We start from the raw sequence: 14,867 nt of genomic DNA on the forward strand, positions 1-14,867 counted from the left end.
AAAAATATTCATAGTTTTGCATGGCAATGTTTAAGCATTCAGTCTTGGGAGAATATTTGATTGCTACACTGGCTTTAAGAATTACTCTATTATTAAGGATATAAATGAGTTAATAACTTTGTCATTACATTTTTTGTTTCCTCCAACAGAAAAAATAGTACACTTTAGCAATAAATTAGAAGCCTCTGAACACTGCCTTTGTGAATCCTAGGAAAAATCTGTGTAGTAGAACAATCCTTAGTATTCACCTCTTATGTTTTATATATAGATGAACATTCATAGAGTATTTAAATCAGTTCTTTGCTCTCATATTTACCATCTCTACCACGTTATTGAACACAGTGAGATGATCTAGAAGCAAATTATTTGAGTTAAATTGTTCATAGTTCTCAGTATATGACATTGTAGCTGCTGGGTGTCTCATGAATTTGATCCAAGCTAACTTTCCTGTGGTTGTGACTGTCATAAATTTGACTCCATTCAAATTCGCCTATTATTTTTTCCCAGTCAATAGTGTTCCTTCTCGGAAAAACCATCAGATGGATTGTTGAAAAGTTGTTTAACACTTATTTTACTGTTGATTACCTTAAAATTCTACGTTTTTATAGACATCATCACTAGAAATAGTGTACCATGATCTACATAATTGTTTCATCATTCTGTATTCTTGCCTAACAAATTGTTTTAATATATATAGTAAGAATATTAACATGCCTGGGACATCTGATAAGTCATCAGATTGGCTATTCCTCATCTGAGATCTTTAACCATTTCCTCCTACTACGTGAATTCTACTTTCCAAGATAATTTTGAAGTTGACTTCGAAGGAAACTTTAAGCAATTTTACTTTATTTACTTGATTGTAATTTTCATTGTATTACTCCAAACTCCTCTGTAACTGAACTCAGTGGGTTTGTCTGTTGGTGAGCATGGAGCCGAAAATCTCAGCCAAAGCAGAGGTAGGTGAAGAAAAGTTTTATTGCTTGCACAAGCAAGGAGAACACCTGTGATAGCTCCCAATGCAGTGTCTCTCTGAGCTCAGGGCTGATGGAGACTTTATACACAACAGAGCAGAAGATACAAGGTTTATTTGTAACAACTGTGTAACAACTGTATTCATTTAGGGCACAGGTGTAGCAGGTAAACATGCTATTACATACATTGCATGATCTAAAAATGGCTGTTTGGACCCTCCCAGAGGAGGCGAATTTTAGATGCTAATGAATTTAAACTAACTTTAGGACACTTGGGCCTGGAACGTTTTGCAAGGGTCTTGGTGCAAACATGTAAGTTTCTCTGCAAGATAGCAACATCTGCAAAATGGAGGCAGCAACCTCTGCAAAAGAGAACACATAGTTTCTTCTTGTCTGAAAAACATTTGACAGACCATGTTAGTTGTTGACCAGACCCTCAGTGACCCTTTCTTTGCCTGGTTCCCTGGTCGCACCTCCTCCCCTTAGCTGTTGGCAAAAGCACTCTGGTGATTTGATTTTAAAATTTCCTTCTTTTGGATTGTAAATATTGTTGTAAGTTGGCCCTCTGTAGTTATGGTGCAGGGCTTTCACGTAAAAGACACAAGATTTAGGCTCATTTGACTTCCCCTGAAGTCAATAAAATCAATGCTATAAATAAGCTTGTAAAGAAATCTTGCTGGGTTTAAATTTACTTACTATCAACTTACAAATTGTGGTTGGGTTAGGACTATCACCTCTTTTGCTGTTAAATTCATTGATAGAGCTGTAGGGTTAAAACTAGAGAATGATTAGATCTCTCTTACTATCATGAATATCTCCGAGTGCCAAGCCTGCTCTCTAATGTTACTATTTCTAGTGTTGCATCTTTCTATTTGAAAATAATTAACAAAGTTATTAACCTTTGAAAAGTAAGTGGAAAATGATGCAGAAATAACCAAAATCACAGAGTTTTTAGCGCTTAAATATTGACAGGGTAGTAAAAGCAATAAAAAATAAAATTATATCTTGTATTTTGTAAACCAAATTTTGACCTAGGTAAATTTCATCAGAAAGTTGAACTGACTTATAGAATAATTGTGTATGTCTGTATATGTGTGTTTGTGAATTCAAACCTTTAAAAACTCTGTAACTTATAAAGTGACAAACAAACAAACAAAAAGAACATAGGTCTCTACGTGTGTCCACAGACTTGCTGAGTCATCATTCAGTAAGCGCATCTTTCTCTGGTGAACCAACGGAATTAGAATAAATTATTCTCCAAGCCATAGCTCTTTCACTTTTGAATGCACCTCAAATACTGATGCTGTAGGGGTTCAGAATAAGTAACCCCAAGCTGTGCCACTCTGGCATGCAGGAGTGGAGGGTTTCTGGAAGCTTATTATAATGAGAAGGCAAATATTTTCAGCTGTAGCTTCCTATGACTGCCTTCTTGGTGCAAAGGAAAACACTTTTCTAATGGGGTTCCCTGAATCTGATCTTTAGGTCCTATCTTTGCTCTCCAGATTTCATGGCACCCCAAATATTCTAAAGCACCTCCTCCTTTAAACTTCCATGGTGTAAATCTCCATTATTTTAAAGGAAACCCCATAAAGCAAATGCTCCAAAGTAGAACAAAATCCAAATACTCAACTATTTAGTCTATATTAACTTGCGTAATATTTTCAGCAGAACAGTCTCCATTGTAGACTTCAGCACTCTGAGCTGAAGGAAACTGGGCCCTAATAAATTGAAATATAGTGAAATTTCGTATGTTGATTTTTTTTTCTCATGGTAAGAAATGTTTGCTAGCATAATATAAGTTTTGGTAATCAAATCACATTTTAAATACGCTAGAGATGTTTGATACTTGAAGGAGTAACATGATGAATCATTTTGTAAGACAAATAATCAATGCGTAATCAATCTTACTGTATAGTCTTAGTTTACGTATATCATCTTAAAGTTGGCATATGTATACGATTTTCTGGCTTGTAGTTTGTCAAACACCAGGTATATGGTGCTAGTTTCAAATAAAATAAGATATGAATGCAAAGTCAGAGTTTTTTCCAACTTTGTGAAATAGTGATTATTCTAAATGGATATGGGAATGTGTATGTGTGTGTCGAGGGGAGCATTGGAGACACTAGTAGACTAAATATTAACTTTCATCAATTATTCTGATTACATCGAGCTCTTCTTGGGCTGTAGTCATTTATAAAGTAGCCCATAAAAGAAATAGAGGAGCACCATGCTGCTCAAATCAAGTATCCATCTTCCTTCTTTGTCCACAAACCTCCTCTTATGTGAGTTCTTGGCTTTGGGGACTGATGGGCTAGGAAAGAGTATGCAAGAATGAGAGGACATCAGTGGCTAAGAAAGAAGTATCTTTTAAAGGGAGAAGACTTTAGCTCTGCAACTGAGATGCATGAGGGTCCAGTCAAGAAGCAGCAAACTCTCTAGGCATTTCAGAGAGTTTGATACAAGAAAATAGTCACACAGACGATGATGATCTGAGAAGCCAAACAAGAGATGGCAAGTCAGTTAATATTAGCAACAGGAAGAAATCATTACCAACGATGCCTAGGGGACAACAGGAGGAGATGTTGTTACAAGAGCTCCCAAACCTGGGGATCTAGGTGAAAGCTAGAGCTGTGGTGAGGGCTGTCCCGTGGGAGCTGGGTCTGTGAAGGAATGAGCTGTTCTGAGTGGGCTGGAGCCATAGGGAGATGTAGTTATAGATGCCACTCTAGGCTGTGGGAAGGAGGGCACCAGTGGAAACAAGGTTGTTTCTCCCTTCCTCTCACTCTCCATTCTCCTGCATTTGCCTTCCGTTAGTCAACTTTAGGTGGAAATCAGTTGGGAAGGGTGTCTGTGTTGTTTATGGGGTTAATTCCCCCAATACGCAGAACAGAGAAACAGAAGGGCAGAAAATGGATCTGAGAGTAAGCAAAAGAATGACCAGATCATGTAGTATTGAATGTTTAATTTCTACTTGGAAATCAAACATCACAGAGATGCAGATGCCTTATTTGGTTACGAAAAAAAAAAAGGTAGTAAGAGAACATATGGGGACATGGTGCCTACTAAACGTCTCCAGAGAATGCATCTAGAAATGAGTGGGTTTAAATCCAAGTCACTGAAACAGAGTGAATCCTAGTGGAGCTGTGGAAAAAAATTTCTGAACTGGGAATGAAATGGAGATTCTAGAATTGACTCAGCAACTCTCTAGCTCTTTGTTCTTGAACAAATCTTTAGCATTTTCAGCTTTAGTTAGTTTACTCTTTTCTTTCTTTTTCGTTCTTTCCTTTCTTCCTTTCTTTCTTTCTCTCTTTCTCTCTCTCTCTCCCCCTCCCTCCCTCCTTCCTCCCTCTTTCTCTCCCTCCCTCCCTCCCTCCCTCCCTCTCTCCCTCCCTCCCTCCCTCTCTCCCTCTCTCTCTCTTTCCTTCCTTCCTTCTTTTCTTTCTTTCTTTCTTTTTTCTTTTCTTCCCTCCCTCCCTCCCTCCCTTTCTTTCTTTCTCTTTCTTTCTTTCTGCCTTCCTGCCTTTGACTTCTTTCTTTCTCTTTCTGTCTTTCTTTCTTGTCTTTCTTTCTGTCTTTCCCTCCCTCCCTCCCTCCCTCCCTTCCTTCCTTTCTACTCCCTCCTCTCTCTCACCTTCCATTCCTTCCTTTCTTCCTCCTTTCAATGGTAATTTTGAGGATGGGATAAGAATACTGTAGGAGAGCAGAATTTGCTACCCCAAAATGTGTCTCTTTGGCTTATTTTTAAGAACAAAAGACTCAGGAAGAAAGTTTGGCCTTCCCCTTAACTACTTAAAAGAATTTAAGATAGAAGGCCTGTTCCACGTAGGAGCTATCACCATAGATATCTATAGTACAATATGAACTAGGTATAGTCAACAGGGAGGAACCTAGCAAGGCCCATTTGATCAAAGTCCTCTCCATGTCCCATTGTCTTTACAAGGCAGGGCAACCATCTGTTTACCAATCATTTGCTTTTCTATCTCCATGTGAATTGCCTTACTCCCTTTTGAAGTCCCAAATCACTACCCCCAGCATCCTCTTTTGTCTTTAACTAAAGAGGGTATTTAAGGTGGTGGCTTTGGCCATTTTGGTGAGCTACTCAGTTTTCCTGAGTTTCTCCCAAGTATACATGTTACTAAACTTGTTTTATTTTCTCCTGTTATTCTGTCTCATGTCGATTTAATTCTTAGACTAGCCAGAAGAACCTAGAAGTGTAGAGGAAAATTTCTTCCTCTCCTACAGTTGCGATGAGGATGGGAGACAACTTAACTGGCTGGACACAGCTTGCTCTGGAACTGCTGCAGCTGAGAGATGCTGGACCTCTGACAAGAACTGGTAAGAGGTAAAAGTTCTTACCATGTCAGTCTCCCAGATCTCTGCCTGCAGGGTCCAATGGAAGTGAGAGTGGTGGGTTTTTTCCTTTTCTAAATTTGGATTAGCAGGAGAAAATATTTGTGAAGACAATTTTTTGGACTTAGTGACTGGGAAATTTGGTAGAGTACTTTTTGGTTTTTATTGATCCTTCTCCTCCCAGAGATGGTCACCGTTTTTCCTTGTCTCTGTCTTTTGTGTCATTTGTCATAGAAAGGAAAAACCATAGGGCAGGACACAGGCATAGGCCCTATAAACCTGTGGTTTGGGCCAGCCCTGCGGTCAGAAACTTTGTTGTGGGTTAATATGCACACGAGGTAAAAGATATTGCTGAGGGACATCTTGAAAGCCAAGGCTGCAAAGTTGGTGGGCATGGGTGGAGCATTTAAGAGCCATTAGGGTGCTCACCACCTTGAGAAGACTCCCATGATAGGATAAGTTGGTCATGGAATAGGTTAGATGGACACTAGGTCACCCACTAACCTCAAGGAAACATCTGTGGAATGAGGTACACTGTAAAACCCATACACAATCTCCCACTCCACAGCACATCCCTCTTAGGTATTAATTTGGCACCAAGAGACCCAAAGCTTAGCTAAAGCTGTTATGTGCAAATAAGAAAAAAAAAAAAAAGGATGAGGTTTTCTTTTGTCTTATTATAGGTCTTGAGAGCTTGGCTTTGTGAGAATATCCTTTCTGATCTCCGCCATCCAGAGGATGCACACACCGGCATGCATCTTGGTGACCAGTTGAATTGACTGGGGTTCCGAGATGCACTGTCTTTGTCCTGCTGTGTCAGCTGTCAGTGAAGTTTGTCATAAAGGGTCCCATTCCATAAGGGACCTTTGCTGTCTCAACCCTTGTTGCTTGTTAGTGCTGGAAAAAACCCTGTGGGAGACTGGAGCACAAAACCATCCTTACCGCCTGTGCAATGAAGGTCTTTGCTTCCTTAGACTATTTTTGTGAGTGAATTTTCTGGATCTTGTGTCTTTTGGTTTCAGTTGCTATTAGGATAAACTTTGTTTGATTTTTCTCCTGTTATTCGGTCTCATGTCAATTTAATTCTTAGACCAGCCAGAAAAATCTAAAAGGGTAGAGGAAAATTTCTTCCTCCCTTATAATACTCTCTGAGATTCCTTTTATGTGTAACATTTCATGCATGTTGGTTGCCAGAGTCCTGTCAGTATAATATGCCTTTTCCATAATTTTATACGTGTGCTCTTGCATTATGGTCTGACATCCAGAATATTATTCTACCCAATAGGAGCTCTGCCTATTGGGTTTTTACCCTTGTTTTTCTTTTAGGACATGGGGCCCCATGGAGGAAGAGTGGTAGCCTTCGATGTTCTAATAGTGAAATCCCTTGAAAGCATCATTTCTTTATAAAAACTCAGTTTTTCTCTCTTCCTTCCCTTGGACGACTCCTGTTCCTTCCGTTTTCTTTCCCTTTTTCCTATATGTATAAGCTATAAAAAATTTAAACAAAATGTCCTTTAAAACGTTTCATGGAAGACATATAATTATCAGAAAGTGAATATGCAGAAAGTAACATCAGGATTTATAAACACTTTGCTACTGAAAATTTGGTTTAAAAATGTAATGATTAGGTTTAAAAGGTAGCAATATGGCTGGACTTGCTTTTCAAAAATGCAGCTGCTAATCAATAATCACGTTTCCTGAAATTTCATCCTAAGGCTTTATTCTTCTAACTTATGGATTTTTGTCATCAATGAAATATAAATGGTATCAGACACTGGTACCATATTCCACCAAAGCTGATCAAGTACATTTTTTAGTTCATTTGGGCACCAGGTACCCAAGGGAGAATGGGGTGGGGCGCCCCACTGGAAAGGTAAGAGGGATAAAGCACAAAACAGGAGTCCCTGGAGTTGAAGGAAATTTTTGTCTATTTCAAAATTTACTTTAAGGCTAGACTGTGTGGTCAGGGAAGGGAAGGTTTTAGTCTGGGAGAGGAAGGTTGAAGGCAGATGTATATGCTTTCTCCTGTCTCTTTCAGTGGACTCTCTGCATGTATTGCCTCTAGATCCAGTAGATTCAAATGCTTGGATGAGCTACTAAGTAGAAATAAAAATGATAATTCTCTTCTATTTCCTCTTTTTCTATGCAGTCATAATAGGTGGATTTTCATTAAACATGGGAAGATAAAAAATGGGAAATGCACTTTCCCTGAACTCTCTCAATGTTCTATAAAATGTTCAATTAACTGTACTTGCCAGTGTCCATGTTTCTTTCCATACTCTCTACATTGCACAAGCTCTCTCTAGTGTCTAAGTTAACATTAAAAAAAGAGAGTCAGTTTATTATTTTTTACTGAACTCAGAATAGCTGGGTGAATAAGTACTGCTATGAATCATTTCGTTTGCTTCATGACCTGTTGTTTAAACCTTTGAGGAACCATAACACAGTAGGAACTAAAACTATCCGAAAAGTCAGCAAGTAGATAATAGGAATAAAACTTGGTTTTCCCCATGCCTTTGTGCACCATATCACCATATCCAGCCACTACCTTTACTCTGGGCTATCAAACCATGTGACAGCCAAGCAAGTAATCCCTTTTCACACATCACATAGAGAATTAATAAGAATAAAGATTACAAAGGAGAGTAAAGAGCTGGTTAAGAATCTGAGGCATTACACATAGAGAAATTTCGGTATGAATCCCATATCTGTAATGTAATAGCTGTGTGACCTGGACAAGTTATTTACTCTTTCTGAGCATTAGTCTCCTCATTTGTAAAATGGAGATAGTAATACTTAGCTCACAGGTTATTGCAAGGATTGAGATACTGAATGGAAAACATCAAGAATAGTAAGTGATGCAGGGGAGAGCTTAATAGCTCAATAATGCTATTATCAATGGAAATGAAGCAAGAGCCTTTTCTGTCATTGTTATAATCAAGGGACTGTTTTGCCACAGGAGAACAAAAGTTGAACAGTGATTTCTCTTTTTATCTCAGAAAATGTGAATCTAACTCTGTCAGTTCCTATTAAGGAAGGGTGTGTGTGTGTTTGTGTGTGACTGTTGTTTGTGTGTTTGTGTGTGAGAGAGACAGAGAGAGACAGAGAGCATACTGGCACAGTGGGTGGTGATGTTCCTTCTTGGGTGTGTTTATATCGATTGCTTTAAAACATTATTTAGTGGCAACCTAGGGGAAAGAGCAATTGACCTGGAATAAGAAAACTTAGGTTGATGTCTCAGCACTGCCAAATATTGATTGTGTTAAATACTTGATTCATGTAGGTGCCCAAAAAATGTTTATTAGGTTTAAAGACAAATGAGTTGTTAGTCGCTGTATATTGGAGGTGGATATAATTTTAAAAAGCAAACTTGGGTCGAGTAGCTTTCCACGTCTGTGGAACAGATCGAACCTGCTAGAAATGTCACATCCTCCAAAATGTTTTCTTGGCTGACCTGGAGCCACTAACAGGGATTTCATTATTACTAATTTATGTCAATGATTTTCAAACTTTTTGGTCTCAGGACACTTTCACACTTTTAAAAATGACTGGGGACCCCAGAGAGCTCTGGTTTATGTGAGTTATATCTATTGATATTGCTGTATTAAAATTTAAAAGAAAAAAATTTTAAATATTATAATAAGACCATTACATGTTAACATAATGCTATCATGAAAAGAACTACATTTTCCAAGACTAAAATAATAATAATAATAATAATAATGAGAACAGTGGCATCCCCACCCCACCCCCATTTTTGTAAATCTGATTAATGTCTGGCTTCATAGAAGACAGCTAGATTCTCTTATCTGTTTCTGCATTCAGTCTGTTGAGATAACACCTATCAGGTAGCTTCTGGAAAACTCTATTATACAATTGTAAAATAATGAGAGTGAAACAAGCAATGAATATCTTGGATTTGTTATGAAATAAGTTTTGACCTCATAGGTCTCCTGAAAAGATCTCAGGGACTCTCATGGGTTCCTAGCTGACACTTTGAGAGCCACTGATATTGGTTAATCGTTGTTTCTTTCAGCTGTCTTCTTTTAAATTGAAAGACTCTTGGAAAGGATACTACACTTAAATTCTTAAGTTCTGAGTGAGAGAGAGGGAAAGAATGAGAATAATGTAGACTTGAAGGGAATACAGACTTGAAAAATATCAGAAATGGGGGCAATGAATCCTAATATCAATTACATTTTGCAGTTTGTACATTGGCTCTATCACTGAATAGTGGCTTAAATTTGGACAAGCTACTTAATCTTAAGTCTCAGTTTCTCCATCTATAAAAATAGGAATAATAATATTTAATTTATGGTGTTGTGGTGATTAAATTGGGTAATATTTGTAAAACACTCAGCTTAATGTGTGACACATAGTAAGTGGCCCATTATTAAGCCATTATTTTTATTGTTATTTTATTCAAGATTTGACCCGCTTATAAACACATGTAAATGATCTTCTCAGGGTTACACTTTTGTGCAGAAAGAAATATCTTCCTGCAGAAGATTTCCATATTTAGAATAATGTCCTTAAGTTAGAATCTTATTGGAATTACTGGCTCAATAAATATTTTTAAAGCTTTGAATTTATGTGAAGAAATTACTTTCCAAAGTGCTATATCATTATCACTCCTATCAGGAATGTAGTGTTTGATAATTTTATGTAGATTCTGGGCCCTGGGATATAGCAGTAAGCAAAATAGACGAGCTCATCCTTATCTGTAGCGGGTAATATAATTTGTTTACATTTTTACAAATTTCATAGGTAAGAAATGAAATGTCTACTGAGTACAAAGCATCAACATAAGCATAGGTGTGGTGTTTGGTATATATGAAATTTTTCTAATGTCTCAACTAGCGTTTAATAAAAGTACATTTATTATATTTTCCTGCACTAACCCCTAGGACTAATGATTTTGTTTTGTTTTGGCTTGCAGACTTTTAAAAGCTTTTAGAGCATACTTTATCAACATATTTGTTTTCCAGACAAGAGCTGACCCTTGGGCAACATATTCGAAGGGGTCTAATTTTATCCTATTTTAAAATCTTGGTAGAGCTAAAGCAAGAATGAGGGCAGTGTAGGAGATAGAGTGCAGGCAGACTGGGGTTGAGATTCCAGGATAGACCTCAGGAGACAGGTCTTGAAGAATGTAAATTATGTTAAAAAATTTAATACGTTAACACCTTAAGGGGCAGTTGGGGCGAGTCTTCTATGAATAGAGTCTATCGATCCCAACTGACTCTGTTCGCGGAAGACTCACCCTAAACTGTTCAGAGAAAATTGAGAACAAGGGAGTGCTACAGAGGGATAAGTTTGGGAGGGTCGGGGTGGAGGGGGGCCAGATGGGGACATGTGTGTGCACCTTGATAGCTGTTTCGCGCCGTAGCAATTCGCGCCATAAAATGTAACTGTCTGAATGTTTTGAATTAACCAATCATGTAAAACCGCGCCAACCTTTTCCCGCTTTATGCTCCCAAATCCTATAAAAGAACTTGCCCCCTAAGGCTCGGGGTCGACCCCTCTGTCTCCTGCGAGGGACACGAGTCGACCCGGAGCTCCGCTCAATAAACCTCTTGCGTTTGCATCAAGTTCGGTCTTCTGTGTCTGTGGGCCCGCGTCATCCCGAGACCTGGTGAGTTGGAATTTCCCTCCCCTTCCCCTTGGGAATCCAACAGTCTCAACTAGGACGGTGGGAGTAGGAGCATGGAAGAGAGCTTCAGATGGTGTTATAGGCTGAAATGCGTCCCTTCTCAAATTCACATGTTGAAGTCCTAAACCCTAGTGTCTCAGAATGTGACTGTATTTGGAGATAGGGTGTTTAAAGAGGTAACTAAAATTAAATGAGGTTGGTAGGATGGGCCCTAATCCATTATGACCATGACCCATGTCTTTATAAGAAGAGATTAGGACACAGACAGACACAGAGGGAAGACTGTGAAGACACCGGAAGAAGACGGCCGTCTACAGGAATGTAGTTAAGTCCCTTACAGGGGGGAAAGTCAGAGAAGAGTTTTTGCCTGCTCCCTCTGTGCTGAGCCCTGGAGGAATAGCCACTGCGGCCAAGAGCTTGCTTGCTTGCTCATTAGCAAGTATTTCTTCGTTTGCTATTGTCTCGTGAGACTCCTGAATGCTGAGCCCTCTTAGCTATTAGAGCTAAGTGATCTGGGGGCTTGTTCCTCAGGCAGCAGCTTTAATAGTTAGGGCCCTAGATGTTTGAACAAGCTACTTCCAGGGGGATGCTGGTGACTTGGTTTTATTGTTGGCATCAGCTGAGGGAAGAAGGCAGGGGAAGTCCCCACTGGCTCCTCCAGGCTCAGGGGAGATTGTAGTCAGCCCTGATGCATGCTAATTAGAAGTCAGACCTTCAGGCAGCAGCTTGTAAAGTATGCAGTCAAACCTCTTCCAGGGAGAAACGGGAAGATGTGGACTTTTGCCTGCTCCCTCTGCGCTGAGCCCTGTAGGGATAGCTGCAGCCCTGCTTGCAGGCCCATTAAGGACTGCATCTTTGTTTGCTGTAGTCCTGTGGGACTTGTGAGCACAAGTCTCACTGGCTTTCCGAGCTAGGTGCTTAGGGGTCCATCCCTCAGGTGGGGCAGTTGACACCGAGGCACTAGATGTGTGGTCCAAACTCTCTCCTCTGGGAGAAGCTGGGAGTTGAGGGTTCCATCCAGATTGTATGGGGTTGTCCCCAGGGGTGGGGTGATGGCTAGAGATGATCTCAGCCTTTCCTAACCATTTTGATATACATATTTTCTTTTTTGCCTGGTGAGTAGGAGTCCCTCAGCTAATTTCTGGTTTCTCTCAGAGGGAATTGTACATTTCCTGCGTGCATGGGAAGAGGGACATTCAGGATGTTCTTATGTTGCAATCTTGGTCCAGAGTCCAGTTAGTGTTCTTTTGAGTGAACTCTGACCTGGGTTTGTGGTTGGCCGACTGGGTGGATAATAATACTGTCAAATGTATAACTAGTAGGGCCCCTCTTTGAACCTGTAGTTGTTAGCATAAAGTGTGAACTTAATCCATTCTTTCCATAAGAATGTTTCATTAACTAGTTGTTTATAACACTTGCTCATTCTCACAAGCATCAAAAATTTTACTTGGTCCTTTATTTTACAAATGACCTTTAATTTGCCTATTAAAAAGTTTAAATTAACAACCAAAAGGTCTTCTTACAAGGTAACTTTTGCCCTTGTTAGCTTTTTTCTGCTAAAGTTTTTTTTTGCAAGTGTTGCAAGCTGATTTGGAATAAATTTAAACTTCCTTAATTGAGTTAGGTTTTATTAAAGTTATAGAACTATGGAAAATTAAGTCATGAACAATAAACTACATGAGATTTTAGTGGAAAAAAAATCAATGCATGCAAACTTGATTGTTGTTTTTCCTACAGATACTAAATTAGACACTGCAAATGCTGCATTGTGTATACTAAATTTGGAGCTTCTCTTTTAGCTAGTCTAATTAGCAGAGAGACCATAAACAAAATTAACTTAGGTGTTGGTTTCAATGTAACAACTTTTTTTCTTGCTTTTCTGACTTTCTGAACACTGATACCAGATTCTTAAGATTTTATTTTTTTAAGGAGACTGTTATTCATATTATTAGTTTCTTTTCTTTGTCAAATCAAGTTAAGTAGAAAAAAAAACACTTAATGGTGATTTGGAATTAAGCAAAGAGATAAATGGCAAATAGTACTTTTCTGATAAAAAAAGTCTTTAAGAAAGATATTTTTCTGAAATATTTGATCATTTTATACTGTTTACTCATCAGTGTATTTGTTCATGACTAAGAACTTCTTTCTTTTTGAGCTATTTTAGAAATTAAGATGGTAGAGTATCTTTATTTTTATAGGAATCACTGGAAAATGTGTAGGACATTTATTCAAAAAGGAGCATAAATCCTTTTAATAAGTAGACGTTCTCTTCTTTCTTTATTTCATGGTCTGCAAATCAAGTATGCAAGATATGATGTGTGTAAAGGATAACAGAAATTTAGAGAATATAATCCTAAGAATATGTAATATTAGAAATGTCAACTATGTAACTAAAAATTCACATAAACTCATGATTTACTTATATTTCTGTTAGATGCATTTTATGTCTAAATATATCTTAATTTCAACTCTTTACCTCTTTCTCTTTCTCCCTTCCTCCCTCCATCACCTTAGCCCACAGGTTTGTTTCACCTTACCATTTCAGGTGCACCATTCATGCTGCAGTCTATGTGACTGGATCCCACTGGAGTTATGCTGGACTCACCTCTGTGACCTCACACAGCGCTCCCATGAATCCAAGATACGGCCACTTCTTTCTTAATTTCTACAATAGCTCTACAACTAGCCTCTATGATTTCTCTCTACTTGATTTTCTACTTTGAGCCCAAGTAATCAAAACGAAAATTTAAGTTATAGAATGGCACTTGCTTCATGTGAGGTGCTTTTAAACAGTGAAGCACTCCTTGGGGAGTATGTCCATAGGATACATTCAGGTGTGCTTATTAATCACACCACCGGCCCAGTTCCTTCATCTATTTTTCTGGAGTATTTAAAACTCTTATAGAGTGATCTTTTAGTATCCAAAAAAATGTATGGGAACTTAATCTTCGCTGGTTAGTGGGATAGGTATCAAGAATTTTTGTGGATCTTTGCTTCTTCATCTGCAAAATGCAGGTTGTAGGACTAAATCAGTGGTTTTCAAACTCAGAATAGCATGGGATAGTTGTTAAAAATATAGATTCTAGGTCTCCACTCCAAGCCTTTGAAATATGAATATCGGTGACTCGGACTTGAGACTGTATTTCTAAAATGCTTCCCTGGTGTTTCTGATTTGGAAACCATTGGAACAGGGATTATGATACTTGGACACATTCCAACTGCCCATGACGATTTTTTCTTTTTCATTTATAGTTGAATTTTTTTGGTAATATCTTTCCCCTTCTTCCTCTCTTCCTTTTCCTCTCCCCTCCTCCTCATTATTTTGCATTTGGCTTGCTATTCATTCTGTTTGCTAATTTATTTTGAGCCGTGAATGCAGTGTTATTGTGCTGATGGCGTGTGTTGTGTCTAAAGCTGTTTTACCATATTTCGGCTTCCCACATTCAAAATGCCATTGCTATATTGAGTTACTATCTATTAATTTATGAGCTTAAGTTATTGAATATATCTACTTTGATCTCAGTTATTATTATTCATTGACTGTGGATGACTTTTCCTTAATGAGGATTAAATGGATTTCCTGAACAGACATAGAAAAGAAAATACTAAAATGATAACAAGAATAAAACTATTGTAGTTTGGCTAACTCTGATGATAGGAAGTATTGTGATAGATAAAACATTAGATATCAGAACTACCTCTGAGTTTTACATGTTTTAAGGGGACTATAGGATGAAAAGAAAAGAAGGCTCTGTTGCTGAAAGGTAATTGAGGTCATTGATTCAGTCAACAATTATTTATGGGGCACTCATTCTACATCAGGCTGTTCTGATGACACAGGGGTGAACAAAAGAGGCCAGGTCCTTGCTCATCTGGATTAGACTCATGCT

At 38.4% G+C, this 14,867-nt stretch overlaps 1 long non-coding RNA gene across 2 annotated transcripts in view; it reads left to right on the plus strand.

Annotated features, from left to right (window-relative positions):
* Nucleotides 1-14,867, plus strand: part of LOC131402498 (uncharacterized) — a 46,178-nt gene that overhangs the window by 16,021 nt on the left and 15,290 nt on the right. For both annotated transcript variants that reach the window (XR_009218718.1, XR_009218719.1), the window contains exon 2: nucleotides 5,165-5,309. This is a non-coding gene — a long non-coding RNA (uncharacterized LOC131402498). The remainder of the gene's footprint in view (nucleotides 1-5,164; nucleotides 5,310-14,867) is intronic.

Source organism: Diceros bicornis, unplaced genomic scaffold, assembly GCF_020826845.1.
Source record: "Diceros bicornis minor isolate mBicDic1 unplaced genomic scaffold, mDicBic1.mat.cur scaffold_117_ctg1, whole genome shotgun sequence".
NCBI classification, from domain to species: domain Eukaryota; kingdom Metazoa; phylum Chordata; class Mammalia; order Perissodactyla; family Rhinocerotidae; genus Diceros; species Diceros bicornis.